This window comes from Gobio gobio (genome assembly GCF_949357685.1).
Source record: "Gobio gobio genome assembly, chromosome: 17".
NCBI classification, from domain to species: domain Eukaryota; kingdom Metazoa; phylum Chordata; class Actinopteri; order Cypriniformes; family Gobionidae; genus Gobio; species Gobio gobio.
The window spans coordinates 34102124-34110105 of record NC_137110.1 but is presented as its reverse complement, the minus strand read 5'-3'; positions in this window follow the sequence as shown (position 1 = coordinate 34110105).

Below are 7982 nucleotides of genomic sequence, written 5' to 3'. Positions count from 1 at the left end.
AAATGAAAATTAGCTCATCATTTACTTACCCTCAAGTCATCCTAGGTGTATATGACATTCTTCTGTCAGGCGAGTTATATTACAAAAGTCCAGGCTAATCCAAGCATTAGAATTTAATTCATAGTTGCTCTTTTTTTGAAGTCCATAAAAAGTGCATCTGCCCATCAAATAACATGCTCCACGCGGCTCTGGGGTGTTAATAAAGGCCTTCTGAAGCGAAGCGATGCGTTTGTGTAAGAAAAATATCCATATTTAAAACTTTACCAAGTAAACTTTCGACCGACCGCCTTCCCTGTTCAATATATGGAAAATTTGTTGAAAGTTACCCTGCCGATCGAAAGACTAACGCGACCAGGTCCGCTCGTCATGACGTCACGTACGCATCTTGAGTTTCACTTTCAACATTCAACACTTTTCCATGGAATGCGGTCGGTCGAAAGTTTACTTGATAAAGTTATGAATATTTTTCTTACACAAACGCGTCGATTCGCTTCGGAAGGCCTTTGTGGCGAGCAGCGAGGCCGAGGGACCGTGAGGGCGGGACGAGGCGGCGCTCATCAGAGAGGATGAGCGCCAGCTGCGAGCCGCAGCGATCTCGGCCCTTGCGGAGGAGTGAGGGAGTATAAAGGAGGAGCGACGACAGTGAGGGACGAGAGAGGACCAGGCCTGGGTTTTGTGTTATGTTTTATTTTGTGTTCGCTGCAGTCGTCCGTGAGGGGCTGCAGCTTTTTATTTTCATTTGTGTTTGTATGTAGGCGGCAGTCGACCGCGAGGGGCTGCCGCCGCCATTTTATTTTGTCTTTATTTTGATTAAACATTTTGAATGTTCGCCGGTTCCCGCCTCCTTCTTCCCGTACAAACAACGTTTACTACAGTGGTGCCGAAGCCCGGGAGGAAGGAGGGACATGCTGTCGAAGAGCCCTCGCAGCTGAGGGGGATCGCGGTGCCGCGGAGTTCGGGCAGCGCGGAGGAGAGAAGTCCGCGAGCGGCTGCCCGAAGCGGTGGTGCTGGAGCGGATGAAGATCGGTGGGACGGAGAGCTCGCTGCCGCGCCCCTGGGTCGAGGTGGGGTGGCTGCCGTCCGCGAGGGGGCGAAGGAGTCCCCAGCGCTTGCCTGGAGCCGGAGCCTGCTGTCGTCCGCCGCATAGGGGAGGAGCAGGGAGCGCGGGATGGGGACTCGCTTCCGGCCGCCCTCAGAAGGAGGAGCCACCGCCGGCCGCCAGGGGGCGGAGGAGTCTCGGGCCGTCCACCGAGCGTCCAGTGCCACCGCATGGCACCGCGAAGAAGAGCCTCTCGGCTGGCTGAGGACCGAGCGGCAGTGTGTCTGGGAACCGGACCAGATTTTTTTTTCTTTTTCTCCTCTCTCCACTCTCTCGTCTCTGTCGCTCCTCATGCTCCCCGCTCCGTTCTCTCACCTCACTGTTCTTACCCCCAGGTCCCGCGGCCGCCGTGATCGGCCCCTCCCGGGGGGGGGGGGGGGGGGGAGTACAGCGCAGACTCGGGAGTGACCCCCGGCCTGCGAAGGGCGTTGGGGGTATGTGGCGAGCAGCGAGGCCGAGGGACCGTGAGGGCGGGACGAGGCGGCGCTCATCAGAGAGGATGAGCGCCAGCTGCGAGCCGCAGCGATCTCGGCCCTTGTGGAGGAGTGAGGGAGTATAAAGGAGGAGCGACGACAGTGAGGGACGAGAGAGGACCAGGCCTGGACGTTTTTGTTATATTTTATTTATGTTTTGTTATGTGTCGCTGCAGTCGACCGTGAGGGGCTGCAGCTTATTATTTTCATTTTGTGTTTGTTTGTATGTAGGCGGCAGTCGACCGTGAGGGGCTGCAGCTTATTATTTTCATTTTGTGTTTGTTTGTATGTAGGCGGCAGTCGACCGTGAGGGGCTGTCGCCGCCATTTTATTTTGATTAAACTTGTTGAATGTTCGCCGGTTCCCGCCTCCTTCTTCCCGTACAAACAACTTTTACTAAAGCCTTATTAACACCCCGGACAGATGCACTTTTTATGGACTTCAAAAACAGAGCAACTATGAATCAAATTCTAATGCTTGGATTAGCCTGGACTTTTGCAATATAACTCCGATTTTATTTGTCTGAAAGAAGAATGTCATATATACCTCGGATGACTTGGGGGTGAGTAAATTATGGGCTAATTTTCATTTTTTGTTGAACTATCCCTTTAAGCCCATATGCAATTCTTGCGTATTTGTGTATTACCTTCAGAACGGGGTAGGGGTAAAAACTAAACATTCAAATAATGCAAATTTGTGCCCAAGCATCTTGCCCAAAGCCATGGCAGTTTCAAGTAAATTATGTAAAACTAGTATTTTTGCATAGCATTCTTCTTAAAATGTTAACACATTTTGCCCAATATGACGTCTGTTTTTATATTGTATGTTTATATTTGTCAACACACATTTACACACACTTTGTTTTTCACACACACTTTTGATATTTTTGGGATTAGTGAGGGTACTGTTGTGGTACCATGGCAAAGTACAGTAATTGTATCAGATAGTAGTACCATGTAGTACCATTTAGTAAGTAGTACTGCAGTACCATTTTACTACGGTACTAAGTGATATTCAGGTACAATGAAATGTACACTCACAGAAATATTTCACCCAAAATTTAAGATTTATGTAATTTTATTAAATGACAAATTCCCATTTATATTTTTTTCATAATTTTAACACAAATCTACCAAATAAACTTTACACAATTTATTTTCATTAGGATAATAAAACCTATTTATTTAAAATACATAAAGTTTATTGTATAAATTGCATAATAATTAAGAGAACTAAATCAGGATAATTAAAAAAGTTAAATAACATTTATTTGAATCATGTTAAATGTATATTCATGGCAGAGTTAGTTTTTATGCATTTACATCTATTTGATTTTATTTAAAAACTCATATTTTTAAAATCTATACATTAAAAGTAAATAAACTCTAAAAGATTTAATCAATTTTACAATTTATGTAATGCAATTAGTTAATAAATACTAACATTGTTTGAATAATAAGAGTTATAAAACAAACAAGATTCTGTTATTTAAAGTTTATGTGATTGGTTTTCATCAAAGTTATGAAAAAAAATCCATTTGGGAAACAGGAAACAACGTCACTTTCGCTGGACACAAGCCCTCGAGATATTGTGGGAATCCGTCACACACATCCCACTGAGCAAAGGCGTACGTTGAAAAGACGTCCACTGAGGAGCCAGAATGAAAGTTTTTATGACGTCTGTTTTTGACGTGTTCTGCACGCCCGATATAGACGCTCATGGAACCTCAAGGTTAAAAACTAGTTCAAATTATGGACATATTTTCCATTTGTAATTGCAAAGCAACTCACAGACAGTGTGTGTTTGTCCAGAAATCATGAAAATAAAAGAAACTTAGCTCAAACCTTTAGACACTTTAGACAACTTAGCATCTGTAATTCACACATCTTTGGATCGTGAGAGAATTGTGGGATTCAATCCAGGATCTTCTTGCTGTGAGGAGACAGTGTTTCCCACTGAGACACTGGGCTGCCCTTAATCACAGACATAAGACACACTTTGACTATTTCTGTCAGACGTTTACAGAAGATCTTACTGAGAATTAACAGAGCTTTAGATGTTGATATTTATGGTGAATTTGAAGTCACCATTGTGGTGGGAAGCGTTTGCTTTAGTTGGGCTCTTGGTCCCTGTACTTGTGTTAGCTTTTCTTTGGCTGCTGTAACTGTGTGTGTGAAACACAATAGTTATGGCTGAGAAAGCAAAGATAAAGTGACTTCAGGTGTTGTCAGCTTCTTGTTGATGACTAAATCATCAGAAGTCAAGAATCTGATGTTGTGCTTTTGAGTTTTGTGTTCTTGTTTGGCAAATAATAATTTGTTTATATACTATAACCTTGTGAATCTGCTGTATTGACACCAATAGCAATAAACAAATCACTCATATTGAAAGATGATAAAACAGGTGCACATTGTTTTGAGAAAATATTTCTCATAGTCACACACAGACATCAAGATTTTGCATATGATTCACAACAACGGTGACAATCAAGCATGAGTTTTGAGTTTTGTACTTTGAAGCTACCCATCATGCATTACAGCATGAAGTTTTTTTTTATGATTGTCACCGTTGTTGTGAATCATATGCAAAATCTTGATGTCTGTGTGTGACTATGAGAAATATTTTCTCAAAACAATGTGCACCTGCTGTTTTATCATCTTTCAATATGAGTGATTTGTTTATTGCTATTGGTGTCAATACAGCAGATTCACAAGGTTATAGTATATAAACAAATTATTATTTGCCAAACAAGAACATAAAACTCGAAAGCACAACATCAGATTCTAGACTTCTGATGATTTAGTCATCAACAAGGCGCTGACAACACCTGAAGTCACTTTATCTTTGCTTTCTCAGCCATAACTATTGTGTTTCACACACACAGTTACAGCTGCCAAAGAAAAGCTCACACAAATACGGGGACCAAGAGCCCAACTAAAGCAAACGCTTCCCACCACAATGGTGACTTCAAATGAAACATAAACATCAACATCTAAAGCTCTGTTCATTCTCAGTAAGAGCTTCTGTAGACGTCTGACAGAAATAGTCAAAGTGTGTCTTATGTCTGTGATTAAGGGCAGCTCCAGTGTCTCAGTGGGAAACACTGTCTCCTCACAGCAAGAAGATCCTGGATTGAATCCCACGATTCTCTCACAATCCAAAGATGTGTGAATTACAGATGCTAAGTTGTCTAAAGTGTCTAAAGGTGTGAACTAAGTTTCTTTTATTTTCATGATTTCTGGACAAACACACACTGTCTGTGAGTTGCTTTGCAATTACAAATGGAAAATATGTCCATAATTTGAACTAGTTTTTAACCTTGAGGTTCCATGAGCGTCTATATCGGGCGTGCAGAACACGTCAAAAACAGACGTCATAAAAACTTTCATTCTGGCTCCTCAGTGGACGTCTTTTCAACGTACGCCTTTGCTCAGTGGGATGTGTGTGACGGATTCCCACAATATCTCGAGGGCTTGTGTCCAGCGAAAGTGACGTCGTTTCCTGTTTCCCAAATGGATTTTTTTTCATAACTTTGATGAAAACCAATCACATAAACTTTAAATAACAGAATCTTGTTTGTTTTATAACTCTTATTATTCAAACAATGTTAGTATTTATTAACTAATTGCATTAAATAAATTGTAAAATTGATTAAATCTTTTAGAGTTTATTTACTTTTAATGTATAGATTTTAAAAATATGAGTTTTTAAATAAAATCAAATAGATGTAAATGCATAAAAACTAACTCTGCCATGAATATACATTTAACATGATTCAAATAAATGTTATTTAACTTTTTTAATTATCCTGATTTAGTTCTCTTAATTATTATGCAATTTATACAATAAACTTTATGTATTTTAAATAAATAGGTTTTATTATCCTAATGAAAATAAATTGTGTAAAGTTTATTTGGTAGATTTGTGTTAAAATTATGAAAAAAATATAAATGGGAATTTGTCATTTAATAAAATTACATAAATCTTAAATTTTGGGTGAAATATTTCTGTGAGTGTATTTGCACTCTTGTTACAGCCAAATTTTATTCAAATTAATGAAAATTTTGTGTTGAAAAATAACATTTTAAATAAAAACTAACAACTTATATGTTGCAGTCTCTTTTTTGTAATTATGCAAAGGTGATGTATAAGAACATACATTGTGACAACACTGAAAACACATTTCGGCTTTACTACAGAAAGAAAATTCTCCTATTGCAGTTAACGCCATTAAACTAATATATCTCACACACTTTACATATTAAATTACCACAAATGATTTTTACGTTATAAAAAACAAATTCATAAAACAAATATTTTTTAAAAATATATTATGAGTTGCTTGCTATATAAAGGGTTAATAGATGGACAAATACATTAAGATTTACCAATGCAAAGTTTTACATTTATAAAACATAAAATTGTAAAATTGCTGTAAAATGCAAGGAAACGTCATGAGTATGATAGTAAGCTATACAGTAAGAAAGCACAGCCTGTCATTTTAGTCTTAAAAAGATGTTCTTAAGAAAACGTCTTGGTTATGCATGTAACCCTCTTTCCCTGAAGGAGGGTTAAATGCGTAACCAAGAAATACGTCAGAATGTGAACCGACGAATTGTGATATCGCAAGAGAGCCCTATCACCTTCGAGTGTGTACTAAACAAGCCAATGAACATTGGCGTGCGTGATTTGCATGTCACACTCCGCCCCGCAGCGCGGGTATAAATACGGAAGTGCATGCAAAGCACCTCTATTTTTCACTGAGGAGATGAACAAGTGGCCCACACAGAAATTGTGGCAACGGGACGTACGTCTCCATTCCCTCCTCCAGGGAACGAGGGTTACATGCATAATCGAGATGTTCCCTTTCAGTCTGTCATGTTCGACGTAAATCATCTCAGGACCTGGCCATGAAGCCAGTGCTGAAGCGGCCTCATAGCACCATCACTGCGGCAGGGGATGCCATATGCCCCAAGAGCCTCTGAAATAATTTCAGTGGGGCCGCTGTCCTGCTGCTGAGCGTACTCAGGCAGTTTAACACTGACTGGACGCGCTCCTCCGTGAGGCACACTGCCAGGTTGACCAAGTCCAACTCCATACCAAGATAAGAGATCCTCTGCACAGGGGAGAGTTTGACCCGAAGACCCAACTGGCTGAGGTGACCGCACAAGGCAACTGGGCAAGGAGGAGCCAATCGTCGAGATAGTTGAGAATGCGAACACTACACTCTCTCATGGGAGCAACGGCCGCCTCCGCGACTTTCGTGAAGACGTGGGGCGACAGGGCTAGCCCGAAGGGTAGGATCTTGTACTGATATGCCCGCCCCTGAAACGCAAACAGGAGAAAGGGTCTGGGTCGAGGGAGAATTGAGTCATGAAAGTACGCGTCCTTCAGGTCAATCGCTGCAAACCAATATTAGGGACGGATGCATTTGAAAATGCATTTCTGCGTCAACATCTTGAATGGTAGCCAGTGAAGGGACCAATTCTAGACTCAATCGCGTCCTTCGCCAGTAGGACTGCGATCTCCTCCTGAAGCACAGGAGCGTTCTCCGCCAGCACAGGGGTGAACAGAATGCCCATGAAGACCGGGGGACACCAAGCGAACTGAATCGCGTAGCCGAGTCTGATAGTGCGGATGAGCCAGCAAGGCGGGCAGGGAAGTGCTAACCAGGCTCCCAGGCTCCGCATTAGCGGGACCAACGGCACAACAGATGCACCCGCAGTGGGGCAGCGAGGTGTAACACAGGGACCTGACTCGGACGGCGGTGCAGCCTGAAGTGTTCTGCGTGCTGGGAGCACCCTGTTTCCACAGTGAGGCAGGAGGTGTGTGAGACGGCGTGTTCAGCGCGGCCTGCACACACACAACGCTGCCAGCTGGCAATATGAGAGGGGGATGAGAGTAGCAAGGCATGGCGTCACACACTGCCAGACGAGCCCTCTTGGGACTCGGACGAATATAAATTTGGGACAATAGAAACAAAAGGAATAGAAACAAAAGGAAACACAGGATTCTCTACCCGGCCCTCCTCCGGGGGAGGGACCGATGACTTCGCAGTGTCCATCCGTATAGTCTTTTAGGAATGGGAAAAAAGCTCTTTTTAGAATGTGCTGAAGCGCAAGTCAAGTCAAATCACCTTTATTTATATAGCGCTTTTTACAATGCCGATTCTTTCAAAGCAGCTTCACAGTGTTAAACAGGAAAATAATGCAACAGAAATTGATTCGGCTGTACAGCCACTCTGGAGAAAACGGTGATGTTCTCCAGCTCATTTCAATTATCATATAGTGACAATGCAGGCAGATCAGTAATTTAGTTGAAAATGTATTTGAATATTTAGTTGAATATTTAGTGTCCCCAACTGAGCAAGCCAAGCCAAAGGAGACAGTGGCAAGGAACCAAAACTCCAT